Here is a 22757-nt window from a genome sequence, read left to right as displayed (position 1 = left end):
TGAAAGCAGGAGAGAGAAAATTAGGAGTGATATGGACTCCATTTTCTCTGATACACCTGAGAGAATGGGGGGTTCATCCCCGAACTGGTCAGATGACCTCTTCTCGCTTAAACTTGCCCTGATGAAACAAAGCAAGACGATCTGGAATAAAACAACTTTTGACAATTACTTAAAAAGCAATTTGGTCCCAAGGGGCCTTAGGCCCAAAGTTTTTCCGGCTTTCGACCTAGCAAATGACACTCTGAAAAAAGAATGGGAGATGACACTCCTACAGTGTTCAAAGGATCTTATAAAGATTCTTATAAAACACGATGAAATTACACTCATCAAACTGTCAGATGAAATTTCAGTATTAGGAGAAAAATTGAGACCCTTCGAAACTTCAGACCAATTCCAAACACGCTATGAAAAGTATAAAAAGGAAATTGAAAATTATGAACTAGAGATTATAGAGAGGAAGAAGAGAAAATTTCAGCGAGACAAGACTGATTTTCAAACCAATAAAATTTTCAAATGGAACAATAGAATGAGTAGACCACAACATTCTCAAAACAGAAGTGGAAATACCTCCAGCTATACGACATCCGAACCCGACTCTTCAGACAATGACTCCACCAATGATAGAATCTCTCGCCTTAATTTTTTAGGGGTAGGTCGCAAACCAGGCAGAGATCCTGGAGAAAGATCAGGAGGGGCAAGGGGGGGAGGAAGGAGAAAGAGAGCAGCTCCAGAATGGAGAGAAGAAACAAGAGAACGGAGGAGATTCAGGGAATAGCTCACCCCAACTTAAACCCCAATCAAGATACATCAACCTCCCTTAAAATAATTAATTTAACAGAGAGGATCCTCACCAACAGCGAGGAATCTATATTAAAACGTGGTCTCTCCTTCTCACCTTCACCCTCAATTGATAGGTTTGATATTGAGAAAGATCTAAACCTTTTTACCCGTAAGATCCTGTTGAAGAAGTTCTTCGCACAACAGAAGCTGCAGAAAGAGGCTAACCCAAATCAAACCCTGGAATCTGATAATCTAACAGCAACCCCATCCAATCAGGATGAACTTGAGACTTTCGATGAGGAAGAACAAACTGCCATTCAAATGTTAATGGAGTTGGCATCAGACGAACAGTCTGACCCTCCTGGCTCAACACCACCAAACCCCTTCCCTTTAAAACCAGAACCATTTCACAAGTCAAAAATAAAAAAGAAATCCACCTTCTTCCCAGACCCAAAGATCTGCCCACCAGTAACGGTCTTCCAAAACCTGGTATCACAGGATCTTAATAAACTGGCGACACAAAAGCATAAAACTGCTAATAATATCAACGCAGGAGAACACAAGGCTCTGAGGGATATTGCCACATGGCATGATACTATAGTAAAACCTTCGGATAAGGGAGGGAATGTAGTATTATGGCCACGCAATCTGTATATTCAAGAATTGGAAAAACAACTAGGGGACACTACCTGCTACAGGAAACTTATCTTTAGCCCGAGTACAGATTACCTACGGCAATATAACAAACTAATTGGATCCGCTCATAACAACAAAATTATATCAACAAGCGATTTCCAATTCTTGCAAGTGGAAAACCCAAAGACCCCGACCATCTACCTACTTCCCAAGATACACAAAAACCCTAAGGTCCCTCCGGGTAGACCAATCGTATCGGGAAAGGATGGTCTAACAGAAAAACTGAGTATCTTTGTTGACCAGCATCTCAGAAAGCATGTGATAGCACTACCATCTTATCTACGCGACACAATGGACGTATTGAATAAATTGGAACATCTCACAGCCAATAAAAACACCTGGCTAGTGTCTTGTGACGTTGAAAGCTTGTACACCAGCATCAGCCACCAGAATGGCATCAATGCCACAAAATACTTCCTAAACATGGAAGCCAACCATGACTTCAATGATTTTTTGATTGAATCTATCACATTCATATTAACGAAAAACTTCTTCGTCTGCAACAATTCCCACTACCTCCAGGTACGGGGCACAGCTATGGGGACGGCATGTGCCCCGACATATGCCAATCTGTACCTGGGGTGGTGGGAAAGAGAGATGGTCTTCCATGAATCCCTTGCCACATATACCGACAGGATCCCCTTGTTCCTACGATACATCGACGATATCCTGTTTCTATGGGAAGGAGATAAGAAAGAACTGGACACATTCATTTCATTACTAAACCATAATCAACTTAATCTGAAACTTACGTATGAGGCCAGCCAACAACAGATACATTTTCTCGATCTGACTATTGAAATTGACACTGAGGGTAGAATCTCTACGGACATGTACAGAAAAACAACAGCCACAAATAGTGTCTTACATGCCAATAGCGCACATCTGCCCAGTACTATTAGAGCCATCCCCAAAGGGGAAATGATAAGAACTAAACGCAATTGTTCCAATTCCAATACCTTCAAACAGAGGGAACAAGAACTGTCTCAACGGCTAATAGAAAGAGGGTATAGCAAAAACTTGATCAGAAAATCACGAAAATCCATTGAACAAACATCTCGTGAATCTCTACTTACCCCCAAAAAACGAGACATCAAAGAGGAGCCCATACGCTTTATTGGAACCTACAACAATCATTGGAAAGAGGTACGGCAGATATTGCAAAAACACTGGCCCATTCTGCAAACAGACAATGACCTGAAAGAGATCCTTCCCTCCACAGTCCAAGTCAGTTGGCGACGGGCAAAAAACATTGGAGACCGACTGGTTCACAGTCATTTATCAGAACCACCGCAGAAACGTATTGTGAAACAGGGCTCCATGAAATGCGGACGATGTAAGGCCTGTAATTACATGATACCCAAAGAATCCTATATCGACAAATTCGGAAGAATTTGGAAAATCAATGAACTGATCACATGTACCACGATAGGGGTAATTTACCTCCTACAATGTCCATGTGACAAGGTATATGTGGGCAAGACCAAAAGACCTTTAAAGGTACGGATACTGGAACACATCGGTTCAATTCGGAACGCAGCAAAAGATATGGCCAAATTCAAAAGGCTAACACCGGTAGCCAGACACTTCTGTAAATATCATGGGAATGATCCCGTGGGCCTCAAAGTCTTTGGCATGCGACATATCCGAATGGGGATTAGGGGAGGTGATGTTGATAAAGAATTACTCAAAGCTGAAACAAAACTCATTTTTCTTATGGACTGCCTGCAACCGCAGGGTCTAAATGAGTATAATAGTTACACACCCTTTTTGTAATTCAGACCAAGTCTCAAACATTTCCATCCACCACCACCCCCAACTTCAAATTATTATTTTTTCTCTCTTATCTCTTCTTTTTCTTCTCCAAATATATTGATATCCATTGTACAAGGAGAATTTTTAGATCTTCCTCATTGGAAAAATTCATGTGACCATATATCTGGTTCATATATCATCTCCTATAAATGAATGGAGATCATGAGACACAACAAGTGTATTTCCTTACGACAATGCCCCTAAAAGGCATACCAATCGCAGGAACAAATAACTGTTCAAGCCGGGAATACTTACCTTAATTCATCTGGATCCTCGAGACACACAAGTTCACATGATTTATTTCCACCAATACTTACCTGCATCTTGGAAGCACTTCAAATCCAGCTCAATAGGAACTTTTATGTTCCACAGTTGGCTTAAATCATCCAGAGTATGGCATAAATGACAAACCCATACATAACCATCTTTATCTCCTCAGGAATTTGATAAATCAACAGCTCAATGAGCCTAATTCCATATAGACGGCATAGGGAATACACCCCATACAATACATTTCCACATAGCTCACATATATAGGGAATAGTGTATCTATTACACTCTTCTTCCCCTTCTTACCCACACTATGTATCCCCTGTATACACCACACTTTAATGTATCACATCCTCACATTAAGTGAGGACATGTATTATATACTGCTTGGCAGTACTTAAACTCACAATACTCAATCCTTAATACACCAAAAACACAACACTGTCAATAACTGTTATAATAAGTTTTCATCCAACCATATTGTACCTACTACACCTACACTTTGAACAATTTATTTTTATACACCCCTTTTTTGTTTTGGTCACATTTTTGTTCTATTTTGCACCAGTATCACCAATCACTGTTCAAATAAATAGGCAGGACACATAACATCATCAATCTGTTTATTATTTATTTATTCTTACTGTCCACGCACAAATTACATATAACATATGTATCTTTAATACAATACAACAAAATATATCCTTTCCCGGGAGCATGGATATATATATGATGCAAAGGCTCTATCAGAGATTTATATTATAAATTACACAGATAACGGGGTTCTACCCCAGAATCACCCTGAACAATAACATAAATATGAGGAACATCATTTGCTGTACACCTGAGATCTCCATACCCGGTAGACATACTACCAAGTGATCGATTAGCCTCATAAAATAAGTACAGGCAATTTGTATTAAAACATAAGTCACTTTCTAACATAAGAAAGCAATAGTTATACTATACGCTCGATGCAGGGTTTGACTCCGGGCAGGACACTTCCTGATTCACGCTGCAGCTGATATCCGATTGGCGCAGAGTACAACACATGACACGCTACGCAGGTCATCTGACCTCCACGATCGCGTCATGATACCCAGCGTCAGTGAATGGGCGGAAACAAGCCCAACACATCGCATATCACCCTGACGCCTATTGGCTAAATAATAATCGCGATCTGTAACGCGCGCTTTGATTGGCAGGCTTAACCAATAAATATTGCATGACGGGGGACACTCTCTGGTTAGCTTGAAGAAGCTGATTGTGCGAAACACGTGTTCTAACCTGTATTTATAGAGCTAGACATAGGGCTGCATATGTATGGAATAGGAAATATATCCTTGTTATACTGTTAAAAAAATTCTGAAGCTTCTGCGCCTTGACCCCACCTTGCTGGTTAACATTTATGTGTATAACAGAACATCCAAAATTATACCAGTAGGTGTCAGTACTGGACTGCACATCACAGTCAGTAAATAAATAGTGGATGCTAAAAATGATACTAATAGCCTACCTGGCCTCGCAACATTGTATTGCCCACTCTCTATGAGCAAAAGAGCAACATTCTGTCAAACTGAATATACTGCAGTGCATACAATATAGGAACGTGCATCAACAATGCCTACAGTAAATTAAAACCTATATTAAAATGCACCTAGTATAGAGTGTGTACAAGGGAGACAGTCCGCTATTACAGCAGTAGGTATTAGTACTGCGTCACATTACGGCCAGAAAGTATCAGTGGATGCTATAACTACATAAGCAGTCCACTTAACTGTTGCCGTGCTACAATACCTTACATCTTATTGTCTAAACATAGCGCACACAATGTGGATATATGGTAAACTAAACCAATAATAAAACCACAAAGATAGGCAAAGGTATGAAATTGGGATAGAGGTTATCACCCGTCCCCAAAAATTATACCATTTATGCATCCCACAGAATCTGAGTGACACCTGATAATAAGGGGCAATAGGGATCCAGCAGAGATATACACAGTATATAAATATATTGTGACACTAAAAAGCCAACAATAGGCAAAATATAGGTCACACATTGGATATATCCAATACTGTGTATATTCAGGTGATATAAATCCCCAGCTCAGCACAGGCACCATACTTTGCAGCCCGGTCTACCTATATTTTAATAACCTATTGGGCACTTATTCCTTATCTTTTTTTCACTATATGTGTATATATGTTGTACGTCAATTTTAACCTCTTGTATTTCGCCAACCATAGTGGGTGTATCCTGAATCCCAACAATATTAAAGATTAAAAGGGTTCCCCACTCAAGATTTAAAACTACATGAATAGTCCATCGAGACAATAAAATATTTCATACGAATATGGTGTGCATCCGCCACGACTACTTTTCTGTCTCTTCTTTACCGTAACTCAAAATAATAATGACAAAGAAGTGTATCTTGCCAGACGCAAAGAGGCTAAGAAAGTGATCAGGCGTGCCAAGGCACAAGCTGAGGAGAGAATGGCTCAGTCGGTAGATAAAGGAAACAAAACTTTTTTTAAGTATATAAGTGAAAGGAGAAAATCAAATGGAGGAATAATAAGACTGCGGACAGACACTGAGAATTTGGTGGAGGGAGACAAGGCAATCGCAGATCATCTAAATAATTACTTTTGCTCTGTATTCACTATAGAAGGAGAAGGGAAGGGACCACAGTTAAGTTGCAAGGACATTCATAAAAATAAGGTAGATGGAGGTACATTTACTAGGGAGAAAGTCCTAACAGAACTTTCAAGACTGAAAGTGGATAAATCAATGGGGCCAGACGAAGTGCATCCAAGGATACTAAAAGAACTAAAAGATGTGTTGGTAGCGCCATTAACAGATTTATTCAACCAGTCACTAGATACGGGTGCAGTTCCAGAGGACTGGAGAAAAGCAAATGTAGTTCCACTGCACAAAAGCGGAAGCAAAGAAGAAGCAAGTAACTACAGACCAGTGAGCCTTACATCAGTAGTAGGGAAAATAATGGAAACACTATTAAAAGAAAGAATAGTGGAATATCTTAAATTAAACAACTTACAGGATCCAAAACAGCATGGTTTTACTGCAGGGAGATCATGCCAAACAAGTCTCATTGACTTTTTTGACTCCGTGACCAAAATACTAGATGAAGGGGGGGCTGTAGATGAGGCATATCTAGACTTTAGTAAGGCATTTGACACTGTCCCACATCGCAGGCTGCTAAATAAGCTTGAAAGTGTGGGATTGGATTATAAAACAATTAAATGGATAAGAACCTGGTTGCAGGATAGGAAACAGACTGTTGTAGTAAATGGAGTGCATTCTATGGTGGGACATGTTACCAGTGGAGTACCCCAGAGATCTGTATTTGGACCAGTGCTCTTTAATATCTTTGTTAGTGACATTGCAAATGGTATTGAAGGGAAAGTATGCCTTTTTGCAGATGACACAAAGATATGCAACAGAGTAGACACACCAGGAGGGGTAAATCAAATGACTGATGATCTAAGTAAACTTGAGAATTGGTCAAGAGAATGACAACTACAGTTTAATGCTAAAAAATGCAAAATTATGCACTTGGGACTCAAAAACCCAAAGGCTCAATATAGTATCAAGGGTACTATAATGGAAACTACTGAGGAGGAAAGAGATCTAGGAGTCACTATTTCAAGTGACTTAAAGGCAGGGAGGCAATGTAACAAAGCAATAAGGAAGGCTAGTCAGATGCTTGGTTGCATAGGGAGAGGAATCAGTAGCAGAAAAAAAGACGTAATAATGCCACTTTATAGGTCATTGGTACGACCTCATCTAGAATACTGTGTCCAGTTCTGGAGACCATATCTTCAGAAGGATATAAATACATTGGAGAGTGTACAAAGAAGGGCAACTAAAATGGTTCATGGCCTACATCACAAAACTTACCTGGATAGACTAAAAGATCTTAACATGTATAGTTTGGAGCAGAGAAGAGGGGTTGGGATCATTTGGTCTATTGCATTATGGTAGAAAGTCATTAGGTCGAATCCATTAGGTCGACATGCTAAAAGGTCGACATGATTCTAGGTCGACATGGGAAAAGGTCGACATGATTCTAGGTCAAAAGGTCATTAGTTCGACAGGTCATTAGTTCGACAAGGTCATTAGTTCGACATTGTCTATGTCGACATTCACAAGGTCGACATGGGGTTTTTCACTGTTTTTTTACCTGTATGTCAACACAGTCGACATGGACACAGTTTAAAGTGCACTGCATCCCCTCGCATCGCTCGCTGCGCTCGCTATGCGTCGGGCACGGTGCCTCGCTACGCTCGGCACACTATTTTATTCTCCCACCACGCCCTAGTGGATGGTAGGGCATGAAATACCGCCTGTCGGCACATGTTGGCTCAAAAAACAGTGAAAAACTCCATGTCGACCTTGTGAATGTCGACATAGACAATGTAGAACTAATGACCTTGTCGAACTAATGACCTGTCGAACTAATGACCTTTCGAACTAGAATCATGTCGACCTTTTCCCATGTCGACCTAGAGTCATGTCGACCTTTTAGCATGTCGACCTAATGGATTCGACCTAATGACTTTCTACCATAATGCAGTAGACCAAATGACCGCATCCCGAGAAGAGAAAGGGGGGACATGATAGAAATCTTCAAATATATGAAGGGTTTTAACATAGTACAGGTGGGAAATTTTCTTCAAAGGAAAACAAGTAATAAAACACGAGGACATGCACTGAAACTGGAGGGAGGTAGGTTCAGGGGAAATGTTAGAAAGAATTACTTTACAGAAAGGGTAGTGGATAAGTGGAATAGCCTACCATCAGAGGTGGTAGAGGCTAAGACAGTAGAACAATTTAAACATGCTTGGGATAGGCATATGAATATCCTTACAAAGAAATAAGGATTAAAAAGGGTTGAGTTTACCTGAAGGGTAAAAAAAGGGGCAGACTAGATGGGCCAAATGGTTCTTATCTGCCGTCAAATTCTATGTTTCTATTTACTGTATCTAGCACAGGCCAAGGAAAGTCACCATGTAATGGTGATAATGAGGATTAATAAGCACAGACAGAGAATAAACATAATACATTGTTGGTGAAGCTTACATCTGTACCTGACCCTTAGTGACATAAACATGTGTGGAAGCTGTATAAGTGTGTGTACTGTGGTGGATAGTCTCCGAGTAGTATTGCCTGTGGACCGGTAATTCTGGTACTGTGCTGCACGCACGGTATACGGTCACTAGGTCTACAGTCACTATGTCAACATGCATTGTGTCGACCACTGAAGGGGATGCAAAGCACTTTTTTGTAGTCCATGTCGACATTCGGGAAAAAACTTGAAAACCCCATGTCAACCATTTGACTGTCGACCTTCCCAATGTTGACCAAATGTGTGTTGACCTTTTGACCCTGCCATGTTGACATTTTCCATGTTGTCATAATGATCCACACCTGTGCTGCACCCCGAGGATGATTTGGGCCGCCCTCAGCCTTATATATAGGGGTTCTGCATATTTATTGCAGTAAGGGATTCTCTCAGGGAGGAGGAAGCCGTCACATAGCAGAGGGGTCTTCAAGAGAAAAACAATGGTCATTTTATAGAGATAGGTCTTCAAAAAGTGACTGCCCAATATTCTCTATATGACTGAACTAACTTGTGCAATTTACTAACATATATACTGACATTTCCTTCTCCTTACATGAGGTCATGGAAGGAATAGTAATGACTTCAAGTAGATACATAATAATAAATAAGACCACAAGGCAATATGTTGTTTAAAAAAAAACAAAGAGTATTTACTGTATGTATTAATCTATGCAATATAATATGTATTGAGAAAAAAAAAAAAAAAAATATATATATATATATATATATATATATATATATTAGTACAGATAAGCAGCCCACCATGCAATGTGGGCACAGTATGTTGGGCACAGGCTATAGGCTATGTTGTGTGAGGTGACAGTGCCCGCAGGGGGTGAGGGTAAGTCCCCCTGGCCATCTGGAGTGCTAACCCTGTATGTCCCGGCGGCCAGTAGTGGAGAACTGGCAGCGCCAGGCAGCCCCGGCTACAGGGAACATGAAAGCAGCAGCAGCAGCTTACCTGGCCGCCCCCCAGTGACACGCAGGCCCCGGTCACACACATGGGGAATGTTGACACAGTGAGGCCATCGCGTCTCTATTCTCCCCCTCCCAGCAGCAGGCACAGGGGCGGGCACTGCCCAGATCCGCGCTCTCCTATTAGGTATAGCATCAGGAGAGTGTCTACTAGCTCAGCTGCCATTGGTTGCAGCGCTCCACGTCAGACTCGGTGACAGCGACATACAGTAGGCTGCAGCCTGCTGCCCATGCCCACACATTGGCAGGCAATGGTGGTCGGATGGGGGCAGTAGTGTGCAGGGAAGGGAGCAGGGATCTAGTCATGACGTTACATCCTCCTGTCTGCCGCCTAGTGGTGACCGGAAACGGTATTTTGTACATAACAAGAACACAGTGCAGCGGCAGCCCCTGCTTTTATTTATTCCCGGCCGTGTCTCTGTGCAGGAGCAGATCCACCTCTGGCATACTGTAGTAAGTCATGTGCATGAACGATACTTAGATCACTGTCTCCATCAGTACAGTACCTGCAGATCTCTGTGCCAATTATCACCCACAACCATTATCAGCGCAGCTGTGACGGATGCCCCTGTCTGATACAGTACCTGCAGATCTCTGTGCCCATCATCCATAGCCATGATCAGTGCAGCAGGACTTTGCCTGGCTGATCAGTTCTGCTACATCTGATGCCACCCGATATATAAGAGCTGTGTCTGTGTATACAGGTACCGGTATTATGATCCCCAGAAAACATGGATGTGTTTAAAATAACCGCATTTCATTCCTTCTGGCAGATTAGTAACCTTTCCTTAGATTATATCTAAAGGTGTTTACAATGTGGTCCTCCCAGATTATTCATACCCCATTGGTGGGTTGCGGATCATTTATTTTCTATTGAGAATATTTGGAACCCAGAATTGGTATTTTGTCTACGTTTGTGGCTACAGGGTGAGTGAAGCTGTGTCCATACAGCCACTGGCCTCTGCATGTCCAGAAAATGGGGCCACATGACCTGATCTTCTAAAATGCTGTCCGTCAGCGCCCATATTCTCTCCTTAAATGTTTAGGCTTACGATACATACTGTTATAAAGGGATTTTTGTAAGAACTTACCGTTCGAATCCCTTTCTCTGATATGGTCCTGGTGACACAGCTCAACACTGGGATGTAGGAGCTGAGGGTCCGAAGGAGCCAGGCACCTAACCTAAAGTTTTCAGAGGGGAGGCTCCTCCCCTACTGCATCCCGGACTCTTCAGTTCAATCTTTTAAAGCCACTGGAATACATTAACTCAGTACAACCGCCTGCACACATTATATGCAAATTTCTAAACAATAACTGTTTATTAACCATTTTAACATGAACATCATGAATATTGGCATACTTACTGAGCGTAAGGGAGGGATCGCTGTGTCACCAGGACCATATCAGAGAAAGGGATTTGAACGGTAAATTCTTACAAAAATCCCTTTTTCTCTTTCAATGGTCCTGGTGACACAGCTCAACACTGGGACGTTCCAGAGCCGGTCCTTTGGGTGGGTACGCTCAGGTCTGCAGCTCTCATCAACAAGAATACCAGCTTCCATGTGAGGAACTTAAGGTCCGCCGATCTTAAAGGCTCAAAGGGTGCCTTCTGAAGGCATTCCAAAACCAGTGATAAGTCCCAAGGCGCTACTGGTTGTCTGTAGGGAGGTTTCAACCGAGACACCCCCTGTAGAAAAGTCTGGATTTCCGGTAATATAGCAATCTTTTTTCTGGAAGTAGATGGACAAGGCCGAGATCTGCACCTTTAAGGATTGAAGGCTTAACCCAGAAGAAAAGCCATCCTGCAAACACACCATCGAATGTAGGTCTTCCAGACCCTATAATAATTTGCCGAAGACACTGACTTCCTGGCTTTTATCATGGTGTTAACCACTGCCTCTGAGAAACCCTTTTTTCTTAGAATGGCGGTCTCAATAGCCAGGCCGTCAAAATAAGCCTCGAGTACCAGGACCTCCTTGGCCAATCTGGGGCCACTAAGATCACCGGAACTGACTGAGCCTGTATTCTTTTCAACAGTCTCGCCAGCATTGGGACTGGCGGAAAAACATACAAGAGATTCCCCTCCCAGGGGATAGTCATGGCATCCACTGCTTCTGCCAGTGGATCCCTCGTTCTGGCATAAAACCTGGGCACCTGATGGTTGAACCTGGATGCCATCAGGTCCACATCCGGAGTTCCCCACTTCAGGGTAATCTGATGAAATACTTGAGGATTTAGACTCCATTCTCCTTCCTTCAGCTCCTCCCTGCTCAGGAAGTCGGCCTCTATATTCTCCACTCCTGGTATGAATATAGCTGATACTGCTGGAACATTCTATTCCGCCCACAGGAGGATTCTGGACACCTCCCACATGGCCAATTTGCTGCGTGTACCTCCCTGATGATTCAGATACGCCACAGCTGTGGCGTTGTCGGTCAGAATCCTTAAAGGGAGTCTCTGTAGCCTGTCTCCCGCCAGAGAAATCACTTTCCAGACAGCTCTCAGTTCCAAGATGTTGATCGGTAGAGCAGACTCCTCTGGAGTCCACAAGCCCTGCAGCCGCAGGTCCAGGACTACTGCCCCCCAGCCCCTGAGACTAGCGTCGGTAGTTACTACCAGCCAGCTCCAGGACTGCAGTGACCGACCCCATTGAAGGGAATCCAAATCTGTCCACCATTTCAGGGAGGCTCGAGTTTCTGAAGACAGCACTATTTGCTCTGTCTTCATGGTCTGAGTGTCTCCTGACCAAGCCGTTAAGATGTTCCACTGGAACACTCGAGAGTGGAACCTGGCAAACTGCAGGGTCTCGAACGACGCCACCATTTTCCCCAGCAGCTTGAGGCACCTCCACACTGATGTGCTCCGAGAGCTGAGAACCTCCTGGACTAAAGCAACCAGATCCCTGGCCTTTGTCTCCGGTAAAAATACCCGGTGTAAATGGGTATCCAGGATGACTCCCAAGAATTGGAGTCTCTGTGACGGCACCAACTGAGACTTTTGTAAGTTTAAAAGCCAGCCGTGAGCCTGTAAAAAACTGATGGCTTCTGCCAAATGACTCTGCAACCTGTCTGCTGACTCTGCTTTGAACAGCAGGTCGTCCAAATAAGGTATCACTGTGATTCCCCTCAGCCGAAGCACAGCCGCCATTACAGACATTATTTTGGTGAATACCCTTGGCGCTGTGGCCAGACCAAAGGGCAACGCCTGGAACTGTAAATGCAGGTCTCCTATCGCAAACCTCAACAGGGCCTGATGTTCTGGGTTTATAGGTACATGAAGATACGCGTCCTGGACATCCATGGACGCCAAAAATTCTCCCTGATCCAGGCTTAGCAGCACTGACCGTAGAGACTCCATTTTGAAATGGTCCACCCACAAATGGACATTTAGAGACTTTAGATTTAGTATCGGTCTGAAAGACCCGTCTGGTTTGGGCACCAGAAACAGAGTGGAATAAAAGCCTTTCTTCCACTCTGCCCTGGGAACCGGAATTACCACCTCCTTCTCCAACAGAGAGTGAGCTGCTTTTAAAAGAGCTGAACGGAGCCGAGCTTCCTTTGGTAAAGATGTGGGAATAAATCTTCTCGGAGGAAGACCTTTGAAGGGAATTCTGTAGCCCTGGGCTATAATGTCTAATACCCAGGAATCCTGGTCTAGAGAAGCCCATGCGTCCTTGAAATGTGATAGACGCCCCCCCACCTTTACCACTGCCGGGCAAATCCCCTGACAGTCATGCGGAGGGTTTGTCCTCTCCTTTGGTAACAGGCTTCTTGTGAAAGGAGCCAAATTTTGACTTCGGGCCTTACCCCTGGCTGACTGAAACTTTCCCCTAAATGAATGTCCTCGAAAGGACGCACCACCTCTAGGGGAGGGCCGAAAGGACGGTCTAAAGGCAGAGAATCTGGATGTCTGCTTTGCCGCGGGGGCAGGCAGGAAGGTACTCTTGCCACCCGTGGCCTGCTTAATAATCTCTTCTAATTCAGAACCAAATAATAACTTTCCTTTGAAAGCTAATATTTCCAAGGCCTTCTTAGACTCATTGTCTGCTTTCCAGGCCTTAAGCCAGAGTACTCTCCTGGCATTGATAGATACTGTGGAAACTCTGGTCGCCATTTTGAGCGCTTCCTCCTCCGCTTCCAACACATACTCAGCTGCTGCCTTAAGTTTCTCCGCCAGCAACAATACACCAGGATCAGCATGTAAAATGGTGCATAAATCATTAGCCCACTCAATCATGGCCTTAGAGACCCAGGCTGAAGCAATAAGAGGACGTAGGGTGAATCCCACCCCTTCAAATATAGCCTTGAGGTTACCCTCCAGCTTTTTGTCCACAGGATCTTTAAAGGCTGCGCCCCCTTGTACTGGCAATACAGTAGCCTTAGACAGACGCGCCACAGAAGCATCCACAACTGGCACTTTTTCCCAGAGCTCCGCATGAGACTCTGGCATGGGGTACAGACTTAGGAATCTCTTTGGCATCTGAAATCTTTTATCAGGGGTTTTCCAAGCCCCTTCTAACAATTCCTGTAATCCTTCATCAGAAGGAAATGTAACAGCCTCCTTACGCTGTCGTTTAAACACACCTTTAGCAGGAGTTTTATCCTCCACTGAAAGTTTTAAAGCTTGTTTTACAGCCTTAATAAGATCCTCCACCCCTGCAGCTGAGGAATCTTTCAAATCATCTCCCTGATCCCAGGGGATATCTGTATATGCTCCCTCCTCTTCATCTACCAATAAAGGTACCGAATAAGACCTCTTAGGGGTCCCTACAGCATCAACATCAATTTTGTCTAGCAAGTCACTAAACCTGTTGATCCCCTTTGCAGTATCCTGCATCACCTGTATTAAGGCAGGATCTGCCTGGGTAAGAGGCAAGGAGCCAGAGGACTGCTGGGATGATGACATAGGTCTCTGAGATTCTACCAAGACATCTCCCTGTCTGTCCAACAATTGCACTAAAGCATTTACCGACCTGCCCAGGGCACTAGCCCCCGCGGGTTCAATCTGCTCTGCCCTCTGGGGTTCACTCCCCATGGGTCTCACAGCAACACAAGCAATACACAAGCCCCCCTTGGCCATCTGCTCAGGTATAAATTTTTGTGTACACACATTACAAGCGCTCAGTGTAATAAGGGCTCCCTCCCCCAAAACCACAGCTTGTTGCTCAGACATAATGTAAAGTAACCCACACAGTGCATACAATGTACAACAGCGCTTATACAGGGTTAATGCACGCAGTCACTTATCTGTCTGTAGGTTTCAGATGCGGGGAAACGATGCCCAGGAAATCCAAACACTCTGTCAGAATCTATAAGCCAGCTCAGCTCCGCTGCAAGCGTTCTGAAAGGCGCCAAAAAAAGAGTGAGGGAAGAGACCAAGTCCCTGCTGCTGCGGGGTCCGTGACTTTTGGCGCCAACCACCCCCAGTCAGCCGCTCCCTTAGTAGGATTTCCTAGTTCCAGTATCTCCCCCTCGGCTGGGGACCACTTGGAACATGCCTGTAACAACACTGCTGTCCTCTCATAACAGGAGCTCAGTGTGTAAGCTCCGCAGAAAATGGCCACCGCCATCACGGAGCGCCTGTCCCCCATGATCCCCACCTAAGCGTGAAGCCGGTTTCAGGACGCTCCGGAGCCCAGGCAGCTTCTTAAAAGAAGCTGTAAGCTCTGCACAGGGAGGCCAGACAGCGTCTCCCTTGTGCACAGTGAGCTGACAGGACGCGCTTCTGTCAGCTCCTGCTGCGCTAGCAGTGTGAGGATTCACTAGTAAGAATCCTCACACTGTGCCTACCTAGCTAGAGTGAAAGTTAATAAAATAATAAAAATCCCCTAACTACTCTATTTCTTCAGCTGCTCCTGCAGCCCTTTAGAATAGCACCCACTCCAGTGGGCACCTAACACGAACTGAAGAGTCCGGGATGCAGTAGGGGAGGAGCCTACCCTCTGAAAACTTTAGGATAGGTGCCTGGCTCCTTCGGACCCTCCTACATCCCAGTGTTGAGCTGTGTCACCAGGACCATTGAAAGAGAAATAATATTTCTCCCTTCTATTATTTGTACATAGGGTGCATCAGTGAGACCAGCGCAATGGTGTCCATGTCTGAACAAGGAGCGGAGCCCTGTGTGACTGACCAATGGCATTCAGTAAAGGAGGAGCCTGATATTAATACCAGCACAGGTCAGTAATCTCTCAATCTTTCTGGCAGAGGTTCTCAATCACTGTCCTCAAGGCATCCTGACGGTCCAGGTTTTAAATATATCCATGGTTGGCCACAGGTGACTTAGGGGGTGATTCTGGTTGGTTTGTTAAAGCAAACTCTTTCTTTAATGGACAAAACCATGTGCACTGCAGGTGGGGCTGATGTAACATGTGCAGAGAGTTAGATTTGGGTGAGTTATTTTGTTTCTGTGCAGGGTAAATACTGGCTGCTTTATTCTTACGTTGCAATTTAGATTTCAGTTTGAACACATCCCACCCAAATGTATTCTCTCTGCACATGTTACATCTGCCCCACCTGCAGTGCACATGGTTTGACCATTAAGGAGGAGTTTGCTTTTGCAAACCAACCCGAATCACCCCCTTATTACCTCAGTTAACCATCTGTGCTGAACCATGGATATCTTTAAAACCTGGAATGTTAGGGTACCTTGAGGGCAATGGAAGATCCTTGCAAATACTCCTGCAAAAACATAAGAGAGAAAATTGTGGTTTCACTTCTAGCAATCCAGTTCTGTCATTCTACTAGACCCAGGGTAACCTCACTGCATACCTCCCAACATGACCCTCTCCAGGAGGGACACATTGCTCTGTTTCTGGGCTTTCCTCTTAATTTATGATTACCATCACCTGTGGTGAAACACCTTTCTCGTCCATTAACCTGTTTAAAACAGGTGATGGCAATCATTAATTAAGAGCAAAGTCCAGAAACAGAGCATGCTGTCCCTCCTGGAGAGGGTCATGTTGGGAGGTATGTCACTGTATGCTCAGCATTGCTCATATACCTTTCTATAAGTGTGCTCAGCATTGCTCATATACATGTCTATAAGTGTGCTCAGCATTGCTCATATACCTGTCTATGGGCAGTATTCAATGAAGATATTCTCCGTGCACGGCGAGCATTTTTTTTTGCTCGCCGTGCACTCTCCGTGTTCCGGAGGGCTCGCTGCCACTCCTGCTCCCCCTATTCAACGTGTTAAAGACTCGCCGCCACTCGCGGCGAGTCTTAACCCCTGCAGCGGACGAGCGTCCGCAGCAGGGAGCTGTCAGGGAGCCGAGGGACGTAGCAGCCAAGAGAGATTAAAGTCTCTCTTGGCTGCTGCAGGGGATATGGGGAGGGGAGCAGGGCTCCCCTGGACCCAGGCAGCACAGGCTGCCCCCCCTATAGCCAGCGGGGGACCCAGTATTCACTGTACCCGAACGTGCTTCGGGTGCAGTGAATATATGAATATCTAATGAGCGGCTCGAGCGCTCCGGCCCCCTGCTGGCTGCACTGTGTAAAAAAAAAAAAAAAATGTAAAAAAATATTTTTTTTAAAATTAAATATATATTCATGTGCTATAGGCACATGAATAAAAATAACATGGCCCTTCACAGAAAAAAAAACCTGATTTTTTTTACACCAAAATTAAAAAAAACACCCTTTTAGTTTAAAAGTTCACATTCCTGCTCTCCATCAAAAGATGGAGAATTTCTACACGGAGAGAGACGGCGAGAATCACTTAGAAAGACGGAGAATATTTCACATTGAATAGGGTGGCTCGCCTTTGGAGAAAAAAAACCTCTCTCCACCGCGTGAAAAGCACAAACTCTCCAGAAATGACAGCGAATTTTTCTCATTGAATACTGCCCTATAAGTGTGCTCAGCATTGCTCATGTACATGTCTATAAGTGTGCTCAGCATTGCTCATGTACATGTCTATAAGTGTGCTCAGCATTGCTCATGTACATTGTGAGGATACGGGGTTCCTCAATCACTCAGACACCGAGCAGATGAAACCAAAATATGGTTTATTTTTATCACAGCACACAAAAGTAGATGAAGACAGGAAAAAGATTCAAATGGTAGCATAAAAACATCCGGGTAGCAAAGTCCTTGTAGCATCACAGTCCAAATAACGAAACTATCACTTATTCCACACAGCAGTGACAGCAAAAGCCTGTGCGAATCCACACAGCACCAGATGCTCCACACCAGAGCTTACGTAGGATGCCCCCCCCCCAGGCAAACGATGCGCTCACAAGGTCCAGTGGCAGAGTATGACCTCTTAGCCAGGATTGTGACTAACATTCTGAGCTGGCAGGTGTACAAGTCATTTTAAAAAACTTCCAATTTCCCACGGGGCTTAAACTGCCAGGGGGCCGGTACTTGGTTCGGATTGGTGGACCCAAGAGTCAGACACATCCCCCCAGGTAATATCCAGCTGGCCATCTGCTGCCGCCCCCCTGCTGGGTCTGGTTCCAGAAAGTCTGGAAGTGGCCAGAGATATGCAGAGAAGTGTCAACACAAGATACAATACCCAGCTGATTACGTTGTGTGCTGATCACCCCCTGCGGTGCCCGGTCCCACTAAGTCTGGTATTGACACAAAGGAACTGAAGATAGAGACACAAACACAGTCTGATTACATTATGTCCTGATTACCCCCTGTGAACAACCTTCCTGTTGATAGCAGGGGAATTGGATCACCCCCTGTGGACATAACATATGGGTGAATCCATGCAATGTTCTTTCCTGGCTATTTCCTGTCAGACCATATTTGGCAATATACAGTCTAATACTATGGTACACACAGATATGAGGAATAGAAACATCTGCAGAGAACAAGAGGCCTAAAATGTACATTAATTACTGTGGAGTTCTACAGCCTAATACTATATGATCTGGAAATACACACAGATTTGGGGGATAGAAACATCTATGGAGAATAAGAGGGTACAGCGGACTAAAATAGTACATTAATTACTACACCTAATAAAATATAATAATTACAGATTTACAGTGAGTCTGATAACCTCACATTCCTTCCCCTACTATTTTGGTCCCGGTACCAAGTTGTTCAGGAACCAATAACAACCTGTAGTGGGATGCAGAGCAGAGAATCTGAGGTTTGGATGTACCACCTGAGTCCCACAGAGTGACATCATACCAAACCCATCTTGGAAGAGGCGGCTGGTTTGCAGAATCAGCAAGGGCAATATCACAATCTAAGTTATACATTTGAACTAACAAGGGATTTAGCATTTCCTCCTCTTCAGATGCTGGGTACCCCCCCTCTGCAAAATTGTAACCTTTTACACTGGGTACACCTATAGGGTGTACTATTACTTTTGCCTCTGGCATAATGGGGCAGGGAGCACTTTCCACCTCCCCCTCTTGCACAAGGAACAGCTGCCCAACAGCAGGCCAATATAGGGGCTCTGGCCCTGGCACTTCCGCCACTCTGTCACATCCTTCCTCCCTCCAACCCAAACTAGTGGCATGGCAAATTTCAGTACAGCATTTGGTCTCAATGCTCAGGGCTGAGGAGGGACCCTCCATCAGAAACCATTCCGCTGGTGGCTGCAGGGCAGGCTGGTCCAAGGCCAGTACTACCCCCTCAAAAGCCTGGGTCTCACCTGCCACTTCCTCTGCGCAGTCCTCAGTCTCCAGGATAACCTCCTTCCCCAGCTGAATATGCTGGGCAGCCTGAAGCAAGACATCATCTGCGACTGGTATGCTTGTGGCCTGGATGTTGTCGGATACTCCTCTAACCATGGTGATCTCCTCTTGGACGCAGTCCTCATAGATCCCCTGGCAGCAGGTTAATAATTCTGCATCTCCCACCTCAGCAAAAGGGAAGCTGTAGTGCAGCTCCTCCTGGGGTGCCTGGCTCACAGGCCCCACTTTCTTCATTTTGGGGATAACCTTCCCCTGTATAGAACACTGAGCAGCTTCTTCCCTAGGCTGTGGGAGAAGCTGTTGCAGGCGGTGCCTTTCATCAGCCACCCTGCGACACTGGTCTCGCCATGCTGGGGTATCCAGGAGCCCGCGATCAATTGCCTCTTCCTCTGCCACCACGAAGCACTCCTCCAGACACTGCAATTGTTCCCACACACTCAACTGTGCACCGAAATGGAGGATCCATGCCCGATAATCAGCAAATGCATTTGTAGGATCTCCCTGATCGTGAAGGATCTGCTGAAGGATTTCCCCGCGAGTGCAGGATCGGATGGGTATACTTTGCAGCTGACATTCTGCTATCAGCTCCTCCATACTCATTTCTTCAAGGGCAGTTAGGGGCCCCCCTGACAACGACCCTTCTCTTGCGGTAACAATTAATTCTGTGGCAGACCCCTCGGTTGTCTGCCCAGATTGCAGTAGCCCCCTTCTGGACCCTTCCTCTTGTTCTATCTGGGGCATCAATTTATTCTGGACTTGTCCTTCAGCCTCAGAATATTGTCCTCTTTGTAGCATCTGGGTAACTGTAGCAATCACTTTCTCTGTAAATTCTACAAACTCTGGCTCCCCCAGCAGATTCCACGAGGTGGCCTCACCTTTACAGTGCAGGAATGCATCCCCCAGGTAACACAACTTGTCCTGTATGCTGGATACTCTCCACCCGCTGATCATCTGCTGAGCTTCTTCCCAGTACTCCCAGATATACTGCATTTTTCTGACAATAAATAACAGATTCGGCTTCCCAGCCTGCCGATACACTGAAGAACCTCCATCCCTGAGCTCCTCTGCTCCAGGGGTCTTGAGGCATAGATTTTCTTTCCTTGGAAACATTTTCCCTTTCCACAGGAATGACACCTGCTCACTTGCTGAACTTCACCTTACTGCATTTTCCGTTTCCTTACATATGATCTGATCCTCTGTCCTCTGTGCTTTCTGTGCTCGATGGTTGTTGTCTGAATGATCCCACTGCTGCCACCAAATGTGAGGATACGGGGTTCCTCAATCACTCAGACACCGAGCAGATGAAACCAAAATATGGTTTATTTTTATCACAGCACACAAAAGTAGATGAAGACAGGAAAAAGATTCAAATGGTAGCATAAAAACATCCGGGTAGCAAAGTCCTTGTAGCATCACAGTCCAAATAACGAAACTATCACTTATTCCACACAGCAGTGACAGCAAAAGCCTGTGCGAATCCACACAGCACCGGACGCTTCACACCAGAGCTTACGTAGGATGCCCCCCCCCCAGGCAAACGATGCGCTCACAAGGTCCAGTGGCAGAGTATGACCTCTTAGCCAGGATTGTGACTAACATTCTGAGCTGGCAGGTGTACAAGTCATTTTAAAAAACTTCCAATTTCCCACGGGGCTTAAACTGCCAGGGGGCCGGTACTTGGTTCGGATTGGTGGACCCAAGAGTCAGACACATCCCCCCAGGTAATATCCAGCTGGCCATCTGCTGCCGCCCCCCTGCTTCCAGAAAGTCTGGAAGTGGCCAGAGATATGCAGAGAAGTGTCAACACAAGATACAATACCCAACTGATTACGTTGTGTGCTGATCACCCCCTGCGGTGCCCGGTCCCACTAAGTCTGGTATTGACACAAAGGAACTGAAGATAGAGACACAAACACAGTCTGATTACATTATGTCCTGATTACCCCCTGTGAACAACCTTCCTGTTGATAGCAGGGGAATTGGATCACCCCCTGTGGACATAACATATGGGTGAATCCATGCAATGTTCTTTCCTGGCTATTTCCTGTCAGACCATATTTGGCAATATACAGTCTAATACTATGGTACACACAGATATGGGGAATAGAAACATCTGCAGAGAACAAGAGGCCTAAAATGTACATTAATTACTGTGGAGTTCTACAGCCTAATACTATATGATCTGGAATACACACAGATTTGGGGGATAGAAACATCTATGGAGAATAAGAGGGTACAGACGGACTAAAATAGTACATTAATTACTACACCTAATAAAATATAATAATTACAGATTTACAGTGAGTCTGATAACCTCACATACATGTCTATAAGTGTGCTCAGCATTGCTCATGTACATGTCTATAAGTGTGCTCAGCATTGCTCATGTACATGTCTAAAACAGGGTTGCCTACCTGACCGTCTCGTTCAGGGAGAAAATGTTCTGGTTCTGGGCTTCCCTGGTAATGTATGATTGCCATCACCTGAGGTGCAACACCTTACTTGTCAATTACCTAGCTCCCCACAGGTGATGGCAATCGTACACTACCAGGGAAGTCCAGGAACAGAGCATTTTCTCCCTCATGGAGAGGGTCAGGTAGGTAACCCTGGTCTGTAAGTGTGCTCAGATCTGACCAGGTATGGATCTACATTTTATTATTGGTATCTGGTATGGTTCTGCATATTAATACCCAGTTGCATGGGCATATTTGCAATGCATGCAGGGTGCGCGATACATGTGGTCCATGAAAGCCCACACCATGGGCCTAATTCAGATCTGATCACAGAGCATATTTTGTTTGCAAATGGACAAAACCATGGTGCAGGGTAACTATTGGCTGCTTTATTTTTACACCGCAATTTAGATTTAATTTTCAACACACACACACACAACCCAAATCTAAAGGCCCCCATACACTAACTCGATTTGGGCTGATTTAACCCTTTCCTGACGGAATGGGCCAAGAAATCGACCCAAATCGGGTCAGTGTGATGTCAACTCAGGTCCGATGCGCAGTCCCGTGCACAACGGACCTGAGTTGGAGGTCGGACAGGTGGCGGGCCAGGCAGGAACAGGGGTCGCATGCGATCCATCACAGTTAAAGGACAACTTGTGATAAATCGCATTTGACCCTGCCGCCAGAAGGTTCCGGATGGCTCGCAGGTAATTGGCTGGAAGTACACTACTGTGATAAATTACAGTAGTGTATGCCCAGCTTAACTCTTTCTGCACATTTTATATCAGCCCCACCTGCAGTGCAGCATGGTTTTGTCCATTTGCAAACAAAATGTGCCCTGCAATCAGAGGGTTCAGATATTCTATTAACAATTAAATTCCACCTAAAAGTCACAAAGATAGAAAGTAAGTAATAATAATATACTGTATTATATACATTAGCAAAGAAAGTCATGATATATTCC

The 22757-nt window shown here is 44.8% G+C and overlaps 1 protein-coding gene and 1 pseudogene across 3 annotated transcripts in view; one reads left to right on the top strand and one right to left on the bottom strand.

Moving 5' to 3' along the window:
- The window catches only part of LOC146020216 (tectonin beta-propeller repeat-containing protein 1-like), a 75566-nt gene extending 65742 nt beyond the window's left edge, over nt 1–9824 (bottom strand). Inside the window, exon 1 of one of the 2 annotated variants that reach the window (XM_083153176.1) lies at nt 9669–9824. The gene's annotated coding sequence lies outside the window, so the exon portion shown is untranslated. The remainder of the gene's footprint in view (nt 1–9668) is intronic. The other variant, XM_083153177.1, reaches the window with a different exon arrangement.
- Nucleotides 9825–9931: 107 nt separating this feature from the next.
- Nucleotides 9932–22757, top strand: part of LOC146021189 (uncharacterized) — a 56142-nt pseudogene continuing 43316 nt past the window's right edge. Inside the window, exons 1-2 of the transcript XR_014450868.1 lie at nt 9932–10135; nt 15744–15857. The product of XR_014450868.1 is annotated as an uncharacterized LOC146021189 (transcript). The remainder of the gene's footprint in view (nt 10136–15743; nt 15858–22757) is intronic.

Source organism: Crinia signifera, chromosome 7 (genome assembly GCF_055691185.1).
Source record: "Crinia signifera chromosome 7, ASM5569118v1, whole genome shotgun sequence".
NCBI lineage: Eukaryota > Metazoa > Chordata > Amphibia > Anura > Myobatrachidae > Crinia > Crinia signifera.
This window is presented reverse-complemented; position numbering and strand designations above follow the sequence as displayed.